The sequence below is a fragment of the Lactuca serriola genome, chromosome 5 (genome assembly GCF_051521515.1).
Source record: "Lactuca serriola cultivar US96UC23 chromosome 5, Lser_US96UC23_V15, whole genome shotgun sequence".
Lineage (NCBI taxonomy): Eukaryota > Viridiplantae > Streptophyta > Magnoliopsida > Asterales > Asteraceae > Lactuca > Lactuca serriola.
In genome coordinates, this window is record NC_136412.1 from 261,307,628 (window position 1) to 261,328,978 (window position 21,351).

The 21,351-nt window shown below is 35.8% G+C and overlaps 1 long non-coding RNA gene and 1 pseudogene across 1 annotated transcript; one reads left to right on the forward strand and one right to left on the reverse strand.

Annotated features, from left to right (window-relative positions):
- Nucleotides 1-15,070: 15,070 nt before the first annotated feature.
- On the forward strand, nt 15,071-15,388 carry LOC145051593 (uncharacterized). Its single transcript, XR_013683718.1, has 2 exons — nt 15,071-15,155; nt 15,231-15,388. It is a non-coding gene; the product is annotated as an uncharacterized LOC145051593 (long non-coding RNA).
- Nucleotides 15,389-16,919: 1,531 nt separating this feature from the next.
- On the reverse strand, nt 16,920-18,897 carry LOC145054156 (3-ketoacyl-CoA synthase 4 pseudogene; annotated as a pseudogene).
- Nucleotides 18,898-21,351: the final 2,454 nt, after the last annotated feature.

A 21,351-nucleotide genomic window follows, 5' to 3' on the forward strand; every position in this document is an offset into this window, starting at 1 on the left:
TCTAACCCTAGTGGTCATATCAAATTGAGTCCGACTACGATGAGTTTGTACCGTGGTTCATAGAACCAAGTTCGATGTAACATCTGACCTAAGTCAGAAGATTGAAATCAATGCGATCGATAGCATTGCACTCGTTGTTAAGGAAGCTTGTAGCTAGAAATGCTACAATAAAAAATATGATTATATGACATTAGAATATGAAGGAAGGTATATTCCATTCTGGAATATGACTCTAAGAGACTTGATTCAAAACGTTGCTTCATACGATGAGAGGTCATTAGAACATGACCCATCGATCTGTTACAATAGATAAAGGAAAGTACTTATCCTAAGAAGAAGGAGTCCTCAATAAGGATTTATTTTCTAACTCGAAGGTTACGATTGAATGTCCAACATAGTACGAAGAGCAAATGCAAGATTAAGCATCATGATTATTACTTAGGATGGAGAGATAACATATGGAATCATTATACAAGCCCTATTTCGTTGATGATTCCGGGACGTAATCATCCTAAGGGGGAGATAATTGTAACGGCTGTAGATCCGGGCAAGTCAATTTAGAGACAATAAGCATCAAAACTGACTTTTTTATGGAAGATTATTTAGAAGTATTAATCTTAACTAAGTTATAGTATATGTTACAAGGATTACGTACATATAAAGAACGCCGAAATCCGAGTTATAACGAAGAAGTTATGACCTGTCGAAGTTTTGTGAAAGAGCCGGCACGACACAGCGTGACGTAAATAGTGAATTTACGTTAGAGAAATATTTGGCCTTAGCAATATAAATGAAAGTCATAGAATACGTTAAACCGCGAGCATGCATAAAAAGAACGTCTAAATCTGACTTCGTATGAGGAAGTTATGATTTTTCGAAGTTTCGGCTTAGCAGTATACAACCCGAAGTTCGAATATAAGATTGAGCGATATTTAGCCGAAACAATCTAAATGAGAATTGAAAATCTCATCGATAGTAATGCAACGACGGAAAGACAGACGAAAACGGACGTCATACGAAGGAGTTATGAGTTTATAACGAAGTTTTTAGTCTCGGCCTACTAAAAATAATATAATAAAAATAAAGTCAAAATTAGCCGATGGAGACTAAGTGAAAGTTGTAGATCTTGTTCTTACCTACGCGTCTATATAGAGAATGCCGAAAATGGAGTTCGTATGCGAAAGTTATGAATTTCTGAAGTTCGGGGCGAGAAACCCAAAACTGTCAGAGACCACGATGTGGCATGGCTTCTGACACCTTCTGGATCCTACAGAGCAAGTGGACGATGACGCATGCAATGACGACCAAGCCCACAACGTGGAATAAGTGTCCACGACGTGGAAAATGAGAAATTTGCCCTATAAATAGAAATCAAGGGCCAGCCGAGTTTGGTTGCTCATTCTCTCATCTCTCACTCGTATTGCATAGATTTACATGCAAAGAAATACCCCCGAAGCCCCGATATCATCTCGAGACCCGAAGTGAGTCCCGACGCTCCGAAGATCCCGAGAAGAAAAGAGTTTCCGAGCCGAAGCTCTGTCCGCGAGAAACCCGATGTGTGAAGATATCCTGGTTTCACCGAAGAATACTACTTCTACAAGCTGTAGTGCTGTCCGATCATCTTCTGATCAAGTGAGTGTGTAGTTACTTTCTTCTAACACATAAATATGAAGTATTTGCTATGAAATACATGTTATGTGTTTATATATTGTTGTTTATTGGAGATGAGTGTGGTATGGATGTTTTATATAGTTTTTAAATGAGTTAAACTCTATATGTATTTATATCTACAAATATGTTGGGTAGAACATGGGTAGATGATATAGTTGGTGTGTGATGAAAGATGGTATGAGTGAACCTTGGCAGCTATTGTCTTAGTGCCTAATAAAGAACCTTGATAACTATTGTCTTAGTGCCTAACAAAGAACCCTGACAGCTATTGTCTTAGTGCCTAACAAAGAACCCTGACAGCTATTGTCTTAGTGCCTAACAAAGAACCTTGGCAGCTATTGTCTTAGTGCCTAACAAAGAACCCTGGCAGCTATTGTCTTAATGACTAACAAAGAACCCTGGCAGCTATTGTCTTAGTGCCTAACAAAGAACCTTGGTAGCTATGGATTTAGTACCGTACAGAAGAACCTTGGTAGCTATGGATTTAGTACCGTATAGAAGAACCTTGGTAGCTATGGATTTAGTACCGTATAGATAAACCTTGGTAGCTATGGATTTAGTACCATATAGATAAACCTTGGTGACTATGGAGTTAGCGTCTGTTAAGTGAACCTTGGTGACTATGGAGTTAGCGCCGGATAGATAAACTTTGGCAGCAATAGACTTCGTGCCAATTCCTTAGGTAAATCCTTAGGAATGAATGAATGAAGGATAATTGGTTCTTTGGGTAAAACCTTAAGAAATAAAGAAGATAATGGGGATGGGTAATTGGGTTGATTGTTTGATAATTAAATATAATAATTATATTATTGTGGGTTGAAAACCCTATACGCTCACCAGGCTCCCAAGCCTAACCCACTCAGTTTTCTTTGCATTAAAGGTAATGGCACAAGAGTATAAGTTGGTGGACTTGACGAGAGATTTTGGATTATATATCAGTAGTTATAAATAATTGTTGTAAGGTCTATTTTATACTGTTTATGCTTTTGGTCTGTATCGGAACATGACATCCCGATATTTTATTATTTAATGAAAAGTACTTTCTCTTTGAGAAATGTTTTGATAAAGTTTTATCATATTTTGTTTGGGGAACAAATTCCACAACTGCTTTCTATAAAAGATTACTCTGATTTTAAAAACAAAGCATAAATAAATCGGTCTTTTCTGGTCGTGAAATTGGGGATGTCACAAGTTTGGGCACATTTTTGAGGTAACAAGTTGTTACCTTGATCCCTTCCTTTCCAGATCTACTTATGGATGGATTTTGGGCCATTTGAGTATGTTTAAGATCCATTTCGGGTTATGGGTCTAGATATGAGGTTACAACTTCAGATCTAGACTTGCCTTGGTCCAGAAAATCATAAAGCATCAGCCCTTGCTTTGGTTGTGAAGCATTCTTGCCTTAAATCCTCGCCCTAGCTTGTTTTGGGCCAATACCACCTTGTACTCACGTAAAGTTGGCAGCTTTACGTAAGAATCATGCCCTATGAGGATGGATTTACAGTATGGAGCCTCTGCATGGCTCAAAAGTGACTATATAGATGAAGGACTGATGAGACTCGACGAGTCGCATGGGTTGACTCGGCGAGTCATATGATGATGGGATGGACTCGACGAGTTGGATGAACAACTCGGCGAGTCTGTTCTTGGACTCGGCGAGTTATGGTGCAGAAACCCCCCAACCTCTTATGGTTAAGATTTGGATCAGTGAGTTGAGTGGTGACTCAGTGAGTTGTACAGGATAGGACTCGGAGATTTATGGACTCGATGAGTCATGGGGTGACTCAGTGAGTCGAGTCGTGATACGAAAGCCTTCTGAGTTTAAGAACTCGGCAAGTCAATGGATTGACTCGGCGAGTAGGGTCAATCAAGAAGGTTAAATTTGACCAGGACTTTGACTTTGACCCGTTTGACCTTAAATAGTATTATGGTAATTTGGATATTTATGTCGATGGACCATTGATGGCTATAGGTGTTGGAGTCTGCTTCGGGATTGTGCTTTCGTGGTTCGGTTCGACAGTTGCAAGGTGAGTTATCCTCACTATACCCAATGGTCTAAGGCACCAAGGCTGGCCCTTTGATTCGTTATTTGAGATAGTTACTGCTGTGATATGTTAGTTGGCATTCTGGTAGAAAGGATGATTATGTGTTAGCATTGTTGGTTAGATTGGTATCCTGGTAGATTGGATGTGGCTATGCTTAGTGGCCTGTAGTTGGTCTGAATGTTTGTATGCTTGTAGGAGATTACCTGTTATACGTGTGCATGTTTGAGCAGTAGTAGACGGTATTCCATCCTGGTAGGATGATAGGGCCCTAGTATGTGTTTCTGTAGACTGTTATATGATTATCTGATAGGTGCACATGTTGGTTAGTGTGTAGGCATTCCAACCCGATGGTTGTGGGCCGGGAGTATCCCATCCCGGTAGGATGATTGGACTCATAGTAGGTAGGGCATTCCAACCCGATGGTTGTGGGCCAGGAGTATCCCATCCCGGTAGGATGATTGGACTCATAGTAGGTAGGGCATTCCAACCCGATGGTTGTGGGCCAGGAGTATTCCATCCCGGTAGGATGATTGGACTCATAGTAGGTTGGCATTCCAACCTGATGGTTGAGGGCTTGGGGTATTCCATCCTGAGGGATGATTGAACCCATAGTAGTAGTTGTTGTATGTGTAGATGTCTGGGCATTCCAACCCGATGGTTGTGGGCTGAGAGTATTCCATCCTGGTAGGATGATTGGACTCGTAGTATGTTGGCATTCCAACCCGAAGGTTGAGGGCCAGTGGTATTCCAACCGGATCGTTGATTGGACCCATAGTATGATGTTCATTGTTGTATGTGTATAGTTATGTGTGTATGGGTATTTTGGGGGAACTCACTAAGCTTTCGGGCTTACAGTTTCAGTTTATTGTTTTAGGTACATCATGAGATCGTGGCATGGCCAAAGCTTGATCGTACCGCTCCTCATATTTCATGATTTTGTGATTTGATTCTAGGGATACTCTGATGTTTAAACTATTTTGAAAACAAGTTGTAATAATTTAATGGTTTTTGAATGGATTAAAATGTTTTAAATTGGCGTAAATTTTATGAGTGTTACATATATCAAACCTAACACTTAAATCATTTTCACAAACTCGTTGGGAAAGTAGGGTAGAAAGTGTAAAATCAATTAGATTTCAAGCACCACAATTAAGAAAAGCACTTTTACAATTATCCAAAAGTTGTTGAGATCCAAAAATTAAAAGTGAAGCTAAATGTTTAGCTACATATGAACTTCAAAACTATGAATTTTTACTAGGAATGATTATTTGGTATGATGTTTAGTTTGCTATTAACACTCTTAATAAAAGTTTGCAATCAAATGATATGTGTATCGATGATGCTATAGATCAACTAAACGGATTTTTGTGTTTCTTTGAATAATATAGAGAAAACGGATTTGAAAACGCTTTAGATTATGCAAAAGAATTGGTTTTAGAAATGAATGTAAAACCTAAATTTCGTGAAAAACGTAGCATTCAAATAAATAGACGATATGATGAAAATGTTGCTAATGAAACTATTAAAACTCATGTTCAGTTATTTAAAACTGATTACATTTTATATGTTGTAGATAAAGTCATTACTTCACTTAAAAGTAGATTTGAGCAATTTAACGAGTTCAAAAATATTTTTGGTTTTCTATTTAGTATAAAAAAAAATTAAAATCATTTGATGAAAATACTTTAAAAGAACATTGTTTAAATCTTGAAAAATCTTTAAAGCATGATGATAGCTTAGATATTGATGGTTTATATTTATTTTATGAACTAAAACTTTTAAGACATATTGTATATTTAGAACGTGATACAATTATTAATATACTTAATTACATTAAAAAGTTTAGTTCTTTTCCAAATGGATATGTTGCCTATAGGATTATTTTAACTATTTTTGTAACCGTTGCCTCTGCAGAAAGAAGTTTTTCTAAATTAAAACTATTAAAAAATTATTTAAGATCTACAATGTCACAAGAAAGATTAACTGGATTATCTATTTTGTCAATTGAAAAACATTTAGTAAAAAAAATTGATTATGAAATTTTTATTAAAAAATTTGCATCTAAAAAAGCTAGAAAAACTAGTTTTATGTCATAAAATATATTCACAAAAACATATGCATAAAAAAAATTTAACTCCGCCATTTGTAAAATTTTTAGTTTATTATTGTCGGTCCCAAGCTCGGATAAAAGATGAGGGTTTATAACATTAAGTATAGTAAATGTCAAAGGGCCCCAAACTTTTGGTCGTTTAGAGCCCCCAAACTGGTTGAGCCGGCCCTGATATCTGATACTATATAATCAAAGAAAAAATATCGATTGTCTATATCATTCAATGTAAAACTACAAATTTATACATAGTATAATTGAATTGAGAAATAAACTACACATGTTAATAAAATTATACATGACTGGTACTCAACAATTAAATATTCTCAAAGGTTCAGGACGAGCTACAATAAAAAAGGTATTTATCGTTATTATATATATATATATATATATATATATATATATATATATATATATATATATATATATATATATATATATATATGGTTAGGTTCATTTGAGACAACCTATATTTTGTGAGACCGTGGGACGCATTTTTTTATTTTTTATTATTTTTTTTAATTTCTTTTAGTTAATTCAAGTTCCGAAAATAATATTTAAATTTTTTTTTTGGATTTTTCCATTTATTTTGCATTTTAAAATTATTTTTTAGAATATGTACAGTGTAATATTCTATTAGAATATTTCACGTATTTTTCAAAAAAATGGAATTTATTTTTATTTATTTTTATTTTTTATAGTTAATTCAAGTTCCGAAAATAATATTTAAAAAAAGAATTTTTTGATTTTTTCATTTATTCTGCATTTTAAAATTATTTTTTAGAATATGTCAGTGTAATATTCTATTAGAATATTTCACGTATTTTTCAAAAAAAATGGAATTTATTTTTATTTTTTTTAGTTAATTCAAGTTCCGAAAATAATATTTAATTTTTTTTTTAGATTTTTCCATTTATTCTGCATTTTAAAATTATTTTTTAGAATATGTCTGTGTAATATTCTATTAGAATATTTCACGTATTTAAAAAAAAACGGAATTTTTTTTATTTTTTAGTTAATTCAAGTTCCGAAAATAATATTTAAAAAAAGAATTTTTGGATTTTTCCATTTATTTTGCATTTTAAAATTATTTTTAGATTTGGTCTCACGCTCTTACAAAATTAAAATGGTCTCAAATGAACCTGAACTATATATATATATATATATATATATATATATATATATATATATATATATATATATATATATATATATATATATATTATAGACAAGTATTTTGTCGACAACTCAACGCCCCCATGCTTATACCATTAGTGTAAGTCTAAGCATTTTCTAACCAAAACTCAGTGTTTTACAACCACATAATTATTTTTTATTAGGCTTTGAAAGCTTCTTTTGAAATAATATTATATTTTATGACTAACACCATTTAAAATTATTGATGCACACACTTATAATCTATTATAAAAAAAAAAATCAATTATGAATTGTATTGTGAAATGGACAAATGGTTAACAATTTTTTTTACAAATATCAAAATATATTTTGCGTTTTTGATTCTATAAGTTAGTAAATTATAGTAGAAAAAAAAACCCCTACAAAAGCAAAAAATATATTTTTAAGTTTTTGGATAGATTTCAATGGCAGGGGCTTTTTTTTTTTTTTTTTTTTTTTTTTTTAATCTTACTTCTAAACTACATCTTAAATCCATTTATGTCTACGACAGACTTAAACCCTCAAGGCGTCAACCTAAAAAAGAAAGAACAATACCGAATACCGCTGAGCTAGAAACCCTTTCGTTTCAATGACACAAGTAGACATTGCTTTTGGTTGGGTAGTTATGGTTCCATCGCTCTACACTTCTTTATGATTGTCTTTGTCATCCTATTATTTGAGCATTTGTATTCAACTGAATATTATATATTATATATACTATTAATTGTTAAAAATTTTGTGAACAGGAATCTTTTAGGATTTAGATTTTTACCACAAATTTTTTTGGATTTTAAACATTTGCCACAAAGCTTTTCTTTTCCGATTCTTATATTTTCTTCTTTATTTGTTTTGATTGTGCAGCCCTCCAATATGACTTTCCACCGCCATTGACTGCATCTTTGAATATATTCGTCGTGCTTATCGGATTTCTTCACTTGATAACTCCTCCGCTCTATTCCCATTGTTGCATTCCAATCGAACGATGAGGTCGACTTCTACTACTTATTTGCGTTTCTATTTTGCCTCCGCATCTATCTTCGTCTGCTCTTGGCGGTCTCTGTTTCTTCTTTAGGTATGTGTTGTAATTCCTCTTATACATTCTCATGTCGGCAATTTTCTCGCCTTCTAGATACTTCCAATCCATTAAAGGTATGGTTTTGTTACTTCAAACTGTATTTCATTTGGCACGCCATTAATATCAGTTTCAAAGTTGAAGAGTGTTGTTGCTGGAAAAAAAATTGTGACGACGCTTTGACGAGAAACGCATCTGGTCGGTCATGTATTTATCATTCTTATATTTAGAGCACAATTCATGCAGGAAGGTAGGATCGAGGGGCTAATGCTCCATACTTCAACCAGTTACCTTATTATATGATGTTAATAATTGCAACGCACAGCTTAATGGGTATGTTGATGATTTGATGACTGGTGCATGTTAGGGTGGTGCTAAGGTGGTTCAGCTAGCTTTGCATATTAGTGAGGCTGTTGAACATGAGGTCAGTTGCAACAGAAAACTCGGTTGTTGAACATGAGGTTAGTTGCAGCAGAGAAGTCAGTTCTTTTTATTCCCTTTTATAACATACAAAGATCGAAGTGTTCCTTCTTTCTAATATGATAAATCAGGCAAGAATACATATATACATGGACAGATCTAAACGAAAGGCTTTGTTAAATGAGAGCCCTGATGATTGTTCAAAAGTTGTGAATAACGACCCTTTATTGTTTCAACTTTGTATTTTTTTTGTAGATTGATTTCAACATATGTGTTGTCATTCAACCATAGATTGAAGATTGAAGGATGTAGAGGATTCATTCGGTCATGAATGGAAGGAAGTAGGTATTTTGTTTATTTTTCTTCATTTTTATAGCAAAGGTTTTTTTAAATTGATTTTACCGCTTCCTCGGTTCATCGCTACAGTGAAGTTGAAGTCAACTGGCTCATAGCAGCACAAATATCAACCCAATTTGTCAACCTTATTTTCACTAATATCGGAAGGATCAGCTTAAAGTTTTGTTTTTCTTTTTCTCTACTCAATTCTCAATTGGGGACCAATATTTTACTGCTGTGGTTCTTAATTTTAGGGATGGTAAGTTTGATTAAATGTTGATTGGTTTGCCCAGCAGGTGAAAAAACTCCAGCACCATCACTATCTATGGAGATACCCATATATTCCCAATTCCTTCCCCCCAAAAAAAACCTACTGTGAATTCATTTTTTTGGTTAAACACAATAAAAAGCAATACAATCTAAACAAAAAAAAAACATTCTTATTTTACACTTATTATCCCAAAAAAGGGAAAAAACCTTATATGCATCGAACCGGTTATGAACCGTTTTGAAAAAACCGGTTTCGGTAAAACCGAACCGGTTTGTATAAGTTTGAATTTTTTTGGGGTTGGACTGGTTTGGAACCGAACCAGTTTCCAGGTAAACCGGTTTTGACTTATTAATTATAGACTGAAAAACCATTCATACTTTTTTGTTTCCAACGTTGATAACATCTTCATTATGTTCATCAGCTTCAGAATGAGGAAAACCATAGACTGGCTAGACGCCAGATTGAACGTGAAAAAGGCCGCAGAGAAGCAGTTAGAAGATATGTCAGAAGACTTATCAGAAGGGGAAAAAGGAGAAAACATGAATGATGTATCTGTTCATATAATCCGTATTCCATTTGGTCAAAAAGACAAATATGTCCCTAAAGAGCTACTATGACCACACATCCCTGAATTTGTTGATGGAGCACTTGGACACGTCATCCAAATGTCCAAAGTTTTGGGTGAGCAAGTTGGTGGTGGATACCCTGTATGGCCTGTTACCATTCATGGTTATTATGCTGATGCTAGTGACTTAGCTGCCAGACAGTCAGGTGCTCTAAATGTTCCAATGCCTTTTACCGGTCATTCACTTGGAAGAGATAAGTTGGAGCAGCTTTGGAGACAGGGGAGATTGACAAAAGATGAAATCAATGCTACTTATAAGATCATGAGAAGAATTGAAGGTGAAGAGAATACTCTTGATGCCTCTGACATTGTTATCAGTAGCACTAGACAAGAAATAGATGAACAATGGAGATTATATGACGGTTTTGACCTTGTGCTTGAAAAGAGACTTAGAGCTAGGATAAGGCGGAATGTTAGCTGTTATGGAAGGTTCATGTCTCGTATGGTTGTAGGTTTCCAAAAATACCCTTTACACATAATCAAATATTATGTACATTTTGTGTTATTTTTGGGAGAATCACGGAAAAAAGGCATTTAAAAATTCTTGTCAATTTGTGGTTTAATCTTTTATCCACTATTATATACTTAAATTTTTTTCCAATAAAATCATGGAATTTTTAGACGTTTTTCTTTATTGACCATTTTGACCGGATATAATAGGCAACCTATCAGCCGTCTTTTTGTCATTCTATCTTCACGGAACAAGTAAGCCCTAATTTTTCGATTTCACATCAGTAATTAAATATTCATCGATTTCCATATCGTCTCAGTTTACTATTGATTTTTTTTACGGGTTACTATTTATTAGAGGATAATTTTTAGTATTTATTGTATTTATCTGTATACTTGTTTATCTCCTTTATCATAGGAGTAATTGTTGTAATCCTCTTTATATATTGTTATGTTAATATCAATACAATTCAAGGGTTTGATTTTACCCATTGTTACATGGTATCAGCCGTTCACACCTTCTTTCTCTCCCCTTCAATTTCTAATTTCTTCCTGGGATATTATTTTGGCTCCATCGTCGTCCTCCTCTTCATCCACCGATGGCCCGTTCTCCATGAACACTTTATTACATATGCTGACTATCAAGCTTTCATCCAGCAATTATCTTCTCTGGCGCAACCAGATGCTTCCCATCTTCACCTATCAACAACTATCAGGGCATATCGACGACACTTCTTCTTCTCCGCCGCCTACCATCACTGAAGAAAATAAAACTATTTCAAATCCTGCTCTTGCTCTCTGGAATGATGCAGATCAGCGTGCCATTATTCTCTTGCATTCATCTCTCACGAAGAAACAACGGCTAAAGTATTGGGTCTTTCCACTGCTCGACAAATCTGGCAAGCTCTTGAATCTGCTTATAGCAATTGCTCTGTAGAACGCATTCAATCCCTGCGTGATTCTCTTCGTCAGTTGACCAAAGGAACATCTTCTGTTCCTGATTATAGTCGTCGTTTCAAGGCCATCTGTGATCAACTATCTGCGATTGGACACCCGGTTGTTGAAATCGACAAACTACACTGGTTTCTTTGTGGCTTAGGACCATCCTATGAAACATTCTCTACAGCGATTCGAGCCACAAAGCCAGCACCCGTCTTTCATGATCTTGTTACGCAAGCAGAAAGTCACGAGTTATTTTTGTAGTCCATCCATGGTGCTCCTACTCCTCCGGCCGCTTTTCATGTGCAACAACACCAATCATCTCCTGGTTGGGGTCGTTCCACCTCTTACCGTGGGAACAACTCTCGAGGTGGCAGGGGGCGTGGTCAAGGGAGACGACCTCCTCATTGTCAACTTTGCAGAAACAATGGACATTATGCGTCTTCCTGTCCAAATCTTCACACCTATGCCAGTCAAGCTGCTTCCTCAGATGAATCTTTATCGAAGGCTTTCCATGCCCAATGTCATGTCACCACCAACACTCCTGATTGGCATGTTGATTCCGGGGCCACTGCTCATATGACCCCAGATCGTGAAACCCTACATCACTCAGCACCATACCAAGGTAACAATGAAGTAATCTTTGGAAATGGCAAAAAGCTTCCTATCACTCATACAGGTTCTTCCATTATCTCAAACATCATTCCTTTAAGTGATGTTCTTGTCATTCCTAATCTCACAAAAAACTTATTATCTGTCAGCAAGCTTACCAAGGACTATCCTGTTGATGTCCTTTTCTCTCAACCTTTTTTTGAAATTCAGGATCGGAAAACAAAACTGGTACTTGCTAAAGGAAGCTGTCAAAATGGTCTTTATGTGTTGAAGGATGAACCTAAAGCCTTGGTTGCTACCTCTAGAGTTTCCAATCGAGCTTCTTATGAATTATGGCATGCTCGTCTAGGCCACGTGTCTTTTGATATTATTTCCCTTTTAAATAAGTTAGGTGTTTTATCTATTACTTCATTGTTACCAAAACCAACTGTTTTCACTGCTTGTCAACTTGCAAAAGGGCAACATTTATCTTTTAATCTAAATTACAAACGTTCATCTCACTCTTTAGATATAATACATTGTGATTTATGGGGACCAGCTCCCGTTTGTTCTAAAGATGGTTATCGATATTATGTTGCATTTATTGACGATTACTCCAGGTTTACGTGGTTCTACCCATTTAAAACCAAAACGGGTTTTTATTCGATCCTACCTGCTTTTATTAATCTTGTTCAAACTCAATGCTCGAGAAAGATAAAGGTGTTTCAAAGCGATGGTGGCACGGAATTTGTGAATCACACAGTCCGTAAAATTTTTGAAGACAATGGCACACTTCATAGGTTTTCGTGTCCTTACACATCTCAACAAAATGGATGAGCGGAACGAAAACATAGGCATATTGTGGAACTGGCTTAGCAATGTTGTTTAATGCTAAAGTTCCTGCATGTTATTAGGTTGATGCATTTACCACAGCTACATTCATAATTAATCGTTTACCTACTCCATTATTGGCAAACCAATCACCATTCCGCTTGATCTTCAATCGAGATCCACAATATGCCAACTTTCGTACATATGGATGTCAGGTATTCCCTTATTTGCGTGACTATTCCAAACAAAAATTTGAACCTCGAAGCATTCCATGCGTATTTATTGGCTATAGTCCGCAACATAAAGGGTACAGGTGTCTTGATCCCGCATCTTCTCGTGTCTACATCACTCCACATACACGATTTAATGAGCAAGTGTTCCCGTTTCATGGTACATCTCTTGAACCAAATTTATCTCAATTAACTCTTACTACTTTTCTTGAAGAACTTCCACAGTCTCCATCATCTCTTGATGTGCCACCTCATCTTACTCCTCCTCTCAAAGCTCCTGAGCATACTATAAAATCAGCACCTTGTGCTCTTTGCAAGCCACTGGACTAACATCTAGACCGCCCTGCCAACCTTTTAAATGAACAGGTCCATACGGATGCAACTTATCCTTCTCCAACTGTTTCGTCTACTACAACTCCTGCTGACCAGGCTCCTGTTTCATCTGATCATCCAGTCCCACGCACATCGTCTCTTATGCCATCACCTGAACCTCCCGTATCGAGTCATCCAATGATTACCAGGTCCAAGGCTGGTATTTTTCGACCAAAACTTCAGGTTGATCTAGCCTCCCTCTCTACTCACTGTCTTCATGTTGCATTACTATCGACAATTGAACCCAAAGGTTTTAAAACGGCAACCAAAGATCCAAAATGGATGGCTGCCATGAATGAAGAATTTGAGTCTTTGCAACAAAATAAAACGTGGACCTTAGTACCACGTCCTGGTCTCACCAACATTGTAGGGTCCAAATGGGTCTATCGCATCAAATACCATTCAGACGGAACCATCGAACGCTACAAAGCCAGATTAGTTGCCCAAGGATATACTTAAATCCCGTGTCTCGACTACTCTCTCACATTTAGTCCGGTTGTCAAAGCATCCACAGTGCGAATTGTCATTACTCTTTCCATCTAGAATAACTGGAAGCTGCATCAACTAGATGTTAAAAACGCGTTCTTAAATGGTAACTTGACTGAGACGGTCTTCATGGAACAACCTCCGGGATTCATCAACCCTCAGTTTCCAAATCATGTGTGCAAATTATCCAAGGCATTATATGGCTTAAAGCAGGCACCACGTGCATGGTTTCAACGCTTAAGCGCCTTTCTTATTTCTTATGGTTTTATATGTAGCCGTGCAGACACTTCTCTCTTTATTTTTTTCAAAGACTCATGCATTATGTACTTATTGGTTTATGTTGATGATCTCATTCTTACGGGAAATAATGAATCTGTCATTGCCACCTTTATCTCTTGTCTGAATCACGAATTTGCCATAAAAGATCTTGGGGAACTAAATTACTTCCTCAGTCTTGAAGTTGCTTACATGGACAACGGTCTCTTCCTTTCACAGACAAAATATGCTCGAGACATTCTCATCCGTGCTGAGCTTTTGGACTCCAAACCTATCAGTACACCTTTGGCTCCACATGCATCCTTCACAATGGGCGGCCTGCCCTATTCTGATCCTACTCTCTATAGGTCGTTAGTTGGCGCCCTTCAGTACTTAACCATAACTAGACCGGACTTATCTTATGCCGTTAAACAAGTCTCTCAGTTCCTTCATGCTCCAACCATTGATCATTTCCAAGCTGTTAAGAGAATACTTCGGTATGTTAAAGGCACCATTTCTTTTGGTCTAACTTATAGCCGTCCTCACAAAGCTTCTGTCGTAGGCTACTCTGATGCTGATTGGGCTCGTTGTCTTGAAACACGTCGCTCTACTTATGGCTATTCAGTGTTCCTTGGTGGAAATCTTGTTTCCTGGAGTGCCAAGAAACAGCCAACGGTCTCCAGGTCCAGTTGTGAATCCGAGTATAGGGCAATGGCGAACACAGCTGCAGAAATTGTTTGGATCACACATTTACTTCGCGAATTGCATGCTTTACCACCGGACCGTCCAACGCTTCTATGTGATAACAAAAGTGCCCTATTTATGACTCAGAACCCAATTTCACACAAGCGTGCCAAACATATTGACTTGGATTATCATTTTATTCGGGAGCTTGTTAGCTCGGGTAAATTATACACAAAGTATGTTCCAACCAATCTTCAAGTGGCAGATATCTTCACAAAAAGTCTTCCGCGTGCACTATTTGAGAAATTCCGTGCAATGCTTCGTCTTGGTCCGCCACCTTTTCGATTGAAGGGGGGTATTAGAGGATAATTTCTAGTATTTATTATATTTATCTGTATACTTGTTTATCTCCTTTATCATAGGAGTAATTGTTGTAATCCTCTTTATATATTGTTATGTTAATATCAATACAATTCAAGGGTTTGATTTTACCCATTGTTACACTATTCAATCATGGATGGAAGGATTGTATCTAATCTTCTTTCATGTTCAGTTATACATAGAGAAGACTCCCCTGTATTTGATGAGTACAAAGTATGTGGTGTTTGCTTTTTTACAAAGTTTGTCTTATATTTTAAAAAATTAATTACATTCTTGCCATTTTCAAAGGTTCTTGAAGGCAAAGCTTATCGTCTAAATCATCCATGGGTGGGAACTATGAACAGATCAGAAACTGAATGGAACAGGAGTATTTTTATACAAGTACTGATTATGGACACCTGGTGAGTAAAATGGGTTCAGAATATCTACCAAAGCTTCTCTCACAGGTAAGGTCATTTTGATCTTTTCTTCTTTAAAAGCAATGACTTGTAATATCAATATTTTTTTTGGATGATTTTATTAATAGCATTTGGAATCTGTAATTAAAGAAAAAAAAACTAAGAATTATTTCCTTGATAAATAAAGGTTTTAAAGAGACGGGAACTGAGGTGAATCGCATTGGAAGACCAATTGCAGTTGATGATGGAGTAAGAATCATTTTTTTTAAATGCTGATTTATTATTTTAAATTGATTGGCAGAGTTCTAACATGAAATTTATTATGCGTAATTGATGAAATTACCAACCTTAACGATAAGGTGATGCTAATTCATGTTACATGTGGTTTGTCTACTTTATTTTATTGTGATAAGCAGTTAACCATTAACTCATATTTGTTTGTGTCACTTCTTTTGGATCCCAAGACATGAAATCATTAAATCATTGGATTTACATAAAAGAGTAGGTAAACAGGTTACATATATATATATATATATATATATATATATATATATATATATATATATATATATATATATATATATATATATATATATATATTTGTATAAAACAAATTTTCAAGTTACTTCTGGGTAACCAGATTGTAATATAATTAAAAATATATATATTATATGCAGGCGAGGACACTATGACGTTTGCAAAGGACTGGAACTCGTTATAATTTTTTCCCAATTCTTAGAAAGGTAAATCGTGTGTTCCAATTTTTAATCAGGTTTACTCTTTCACTCATCATTTCTAAACATTAATGAAACTTCATATATGAGTATTTCTGTACTTTACCAATTTTTACTTTTGCAGCCTCCATACTCCTTTCTTGTGACATTGGAGGAAAAGATGCAAACTCACCCGTTTATGAAGCTATACACAAGTTGACATAAGATTTGTATGAGTCAAATGACAATGCTGCCCTTGCCCCTTCACCTCTACCTCCCCTACGACGTTCAACAATCGGGATCTCTGGTAACTTGTGTAACTATTATCTATTATTGACGGTTGTGTAATTGGTTTAGGGTTGCCAAATATATCATGTATATGATTATTTAATTAATTTTATTTTTTTAATTAATTGTTCTTGCAATTGTTTCTTAGGCAAATATCCGGTAATAACAATGTACTTTACCATGAACTTCATATTTCTTAAGCATAAATAGCAACTTTTGACAAAATTTAGTAAAAAAAATGAATTTTGTTACTCAATTGTGATTATGTTTCATAGTAATTATGTGTCACTTTGTTTTCATTAATATAATACCATGTTCTCCAAATTGGTACAACTTCAAATAAGGGAAAAAAAACAAACACAATGTCAAAGGCGTGCATTATTCCCCCTCTAGTTTATATTACATGATATCATTTGATACTATGTTTTTTGGACACTTCAAAATTGTCACCTGAATTAAGTTATTTCCGTGTAAATTAAATTTTAGTCGGTACCTAAAACATATGAGCCCTATTCATTTGTCAATAACTCTCTACCAACTCTAGTACTGTACGATAAAACTATTTTACATAAATATGGTACTCGTTAACAATCACTTTAAGTAAATATTGAATTACAATAAATCCCTTTGACACACTGCTTCTCCAATCCTAGCAAAATAATCGAAACATAAAAATAGACCTTCTACCCAACGACATCCTAAACACACCATTTCTTTTTTCATATATAATAATTCTAACGAAACTAGTAAATAAAATTAATATACCATTTTCACAGGGTACTTATCAACGGAATCTTCCCAAGGATTATCAGTCGATGGTGCGACGGTTCGAACAGCCACCCAGACGGCGCTGTTGCATTTGAGGCCGCTTCCGAAGGCGATTTGCCAAACCCGGTTCCCTTTCTTAATTCTCCCTTTAGCTTCTGTGTAGGCCAATTCGTACCAAATCGAGCTTGATGACGTGTTCCCGAACCGGTGCAACGTCATCCGTGATGCTTCAACGTGCTCCTCCGTCAGCTGCAAATTCTTCTCCATTTCGTCGATCACCGCTCTCCCGCCGGCGTGGATGCAGAAATGATCAAACGCCAGCTTAAAATCCGGTAAATATGGTTTGATTTTTGAGTTTATGAGTTTTCTGGCTACGAGGTTGACGAAAAATAAAAGCTGTTCGCTGATTGGAAGTACGAGTGGGCCTAATGTGGTGATGTTTGACTTCAATGCGCCGCCGACGACCGTCATTAAGTCTTTGGAAAGCGATACTCCGGTGTTTCCAGCGTCGTCTTGATCTTGGTAAACGCATTTGAAAGCAGTGTCGTTGGAGCCGTAGTGGGTACGGACGACGTGGAGGAGTTTGTATTTTGACCGGCGTTTATCGGCGGACTTGTTTGATAAAAGCACGGCGGCGCAACCAACTCTGAAAAGACAGTTTGGGATCAGCATTGACTTTTTATTACCGAAGTACCAGTTTTGGGTGATATTCTCTGTACTGACGACCACCGCGTAGGTATTCCGGTGAACTTGTAGCATATCTTTTGCTAAATCAACGGCGATCACACCGGCGCTGCAACCCATCCCGCTCAGATTGAATGTCTTAATGTTTCCTCGGAGTTTGTATCTGTGAACGATCATGGAGCTTAGCGACGGAGTTGGATTGAAAAGACTGCAATTAACCACCAAGATCCCGATGTTTTTCGGATTAATTTTCGTCGAATTGAAAAGATTGTCAAGAGCTCCAAACATCACCTCCTCTGCTTCTTCTCTAGCAGTTGCCATCGATGGTACAGCCGGGATGGCATGAAGCGCCGCCGGGAGGTAAGTTTCCTCTCCGAGACCGGAACGTTCAAGAATCTTACGTTGAAACTCAAGCGACGACTCATTGAAGGCGCCGTGAAGTTTCGAATGGTCCATAAACACGTGGTATGGGACTTTCAGGTGGTCCGGCGGTCGGTAGCAAGAATATTCAACGAGATAAACGGGTGTGGGTCGGGTCGTACGGTAGGTTGTGACCCCGAACACGGCCGTACAAATCACGGCGAAGACGGCGAAGAGGTGGGATTGCAGGTGAGCGTAGAGGTTCTTGACATCTTCAAGATTCAGTTGGGTGGAGTGGACGGCGGTGACGACAATGAGAGGAAGGAGAGAAAGAGTGAAAAGATTGGTAATCAAGTAATGGTAGCCTAATTTAACGTACTTCAGTTTGACACTAGCCTGAAAATCTGGCAGTTTTGACGGTTGTTCGATTTGAATCGTGGCGGAGGGAGGGTGGGAGGCGGTAGCCATGTGACGGAGATGGTAACAGTGTTATGGAGTGTGGTGAGGGAAGCGAAGAGTGTTATATACAGCAAAAGATATATTTATTGTGGTTTCAGAGGTAGATGTAACCATCAATGGTCTGTTTCATTTCACCATATATTTTGATTCTGGGCAACTTGTCAAAGCTACTTTCCTTCTTTAATCTCCATTCTTCTCTCGAAAATACCTGACGTTGATTATTTTCATCAAATAAACAAAAAATGTCATTCCCCCTATGCTCTAATTTGTAACCGATTTGAATGATCTAAAGGTGAATCCGCAAAAAAAATAAAAATATCCGTTACTATTGTTTTTGTTTAGAAATATTAACTTTCCAGCTTGAATTTATTAGAAAGTAACATTTACTCACCTACTTTTTTTTATATCTTCACCAAATCCTCTGTGCTTCTCGTCCTACTTCATTCAATTTAGCATTTGATGTTGCATATTATGTGTTTAGATCTGCACGTGAATTTTATATTCTCTCAAGCTCTTCAAAGAAACTATGAAGGCATATTGAACGTTATATCATTGATGAAATCAACAAAGCCACAATTGAAATGTTTTAGAGTTGGTTTATTTGGTTCAATGTTTGAAGAATATCTCTATATCTTGTGGGGGAAAACATTAATTTGAGATGATTAACATGGAGGAAGATTATGTTAATTTAAAAAAAAAACAAAGATAAAATACTAATATTGTTTTATAGGACCTATTAACATGAGTTCGAAGTTATTAATCTTCAAAAAATGTTAGAAATCCAACCCAAATGTTAAAAGTGTTAGAAAAACATATAAAAATTATATCAATATTAATCTTATTTTGTAAAAAAAATCATGTATTTCAGAGTATTTTATTTTTTCGATAAAGATGAAACATATTTATTTCAAAATTATTGCACGTGAATGTTATATTCTCTCAAGCTCTTCAAAAAACTACCGAGGCATATTGAATTTTATATCATTGACGAAATCAACAAAGTCACAATTGAAATGTTTGGTTCACGTTTGAAGAATATCTCTATATCTTGTGGGGGAAAACATTAATTTGAGATGATTAAAATGGAGGAACATCATATTAATTTAAAAAAAAAACAAAGATAAAATACTAATATTGTTTTATAGGACCTAGTAAACACGGGCTCGAAGGTATTTGTAACATCTTAAAATTTAAGACTTGGTTATTAAATTAATAAAGTAAATAAATGAAAGATGATGTATTTAGTTAAATCATCAAAGATGAATCGTATCGTTAATTGATATGAAGTTTAGAAAGCTAAAAGTGAAAATAATAACATTTTAAAAGTTTAAGGGTCATTTGTAACAATTGGGTGAAATTTAGGTTTGACTAGAGATTTGACCAACTTAATAACCTGGATTAAGTTTGTGAAGATTAGGATGTAGTAGTATCAATTTGGAAATTTATTGAAGCTTATAAGTTAGTTTGGAGTTATCTTGAAACATCCTTTGCAAGGAGGGACCAAAAGTAGCATGTTGGGAAAGTTCAAAGCTAGTTAATGGGTCTTTTCTCTTATTTGCTTGGGAAGAATGTGATTGAGAGAAAGGAGAGGGAAATAGCGATTTTTTATCCTCAAGCGCTCCTATGGTTGATTCAAGTGGAGAGTTGATTGTCCAAGCAAAAGGAAGATGAATCAAAGGCTTTTTAAGGTAGAATCTCTTCTCCTCTAGCTCTCAAATTCGAATTCATGACTTGGGGGACACCCCAAGAATCATAATGGAGTGATATTGCAAATATTGTATGATTCTATAGGATCACACCTTTATCAAGTTGGCATATTTTGTATATTTATTATTAATATGATTATTAATAAATAATATTGATTCTTGTATTTTAATTAGAGAATAATTATTGTTTTGTGAAAATAATAGTTATAAGAGAGTATAAATAGTTATTATTTTAAGTGGTATGAATTAATAAGTCACGCACAACATTTTGGACTAATTGGATTCTTTTGTCTTTTACCTAAAGACAAAGTTCATATTTTATAAACTTAGAGTTTATAAAAATTAAAGAATCCTCCTCTTTTCAAGAGGTATGACCATAAATATTAAAATATGGGGGTTGCTTGTCAACCTCTATGCTTTGTCTCCCATGCTTCTAAATGCTAGAAATATTTTAGAGTATTTTAATCAAAATGCCTTACTTTGCATGGACTATATAAGCGATGCATGAGGCTTGCATTTTTTTGATGAGTTTTATATACTATAACATCCTATGGTGCACATACAACCCTAAATACCTTGGATCTATGTTTTCACTAATTATACATGTAAATGGTTCCCAAGGCATTAAACCTATAGCTAGCATGCATTTGACATAAACCATATAAGATACTAGTTAGGGTAACATACCTTTTATATATCTTGAAGTCTTGATGTATTTGGCCTTAAGAGCTTAGCCTCAATAGTGTGGAAGCCTCAAATAAAGTTGCAACACATCATGAACAAAGGTGGCTCTTGAGAGAGAATCTCCATACACCAAAACACCTCCATGAACCACAAGAACATGTCTAGGCGTTTTTGGCTATGAATGAACATATTTATATGTAGGATTCCAAGGGTCATGGGTATAACCTAAATCCATACCAATGGGTGTTATGATCCATGGTTTATGTGGCCCAAATCTTTATGTATCCATACATAAACTTGGTCCAACATGGATCATAAGCCCAACATATATAAATATAACTAATTACCA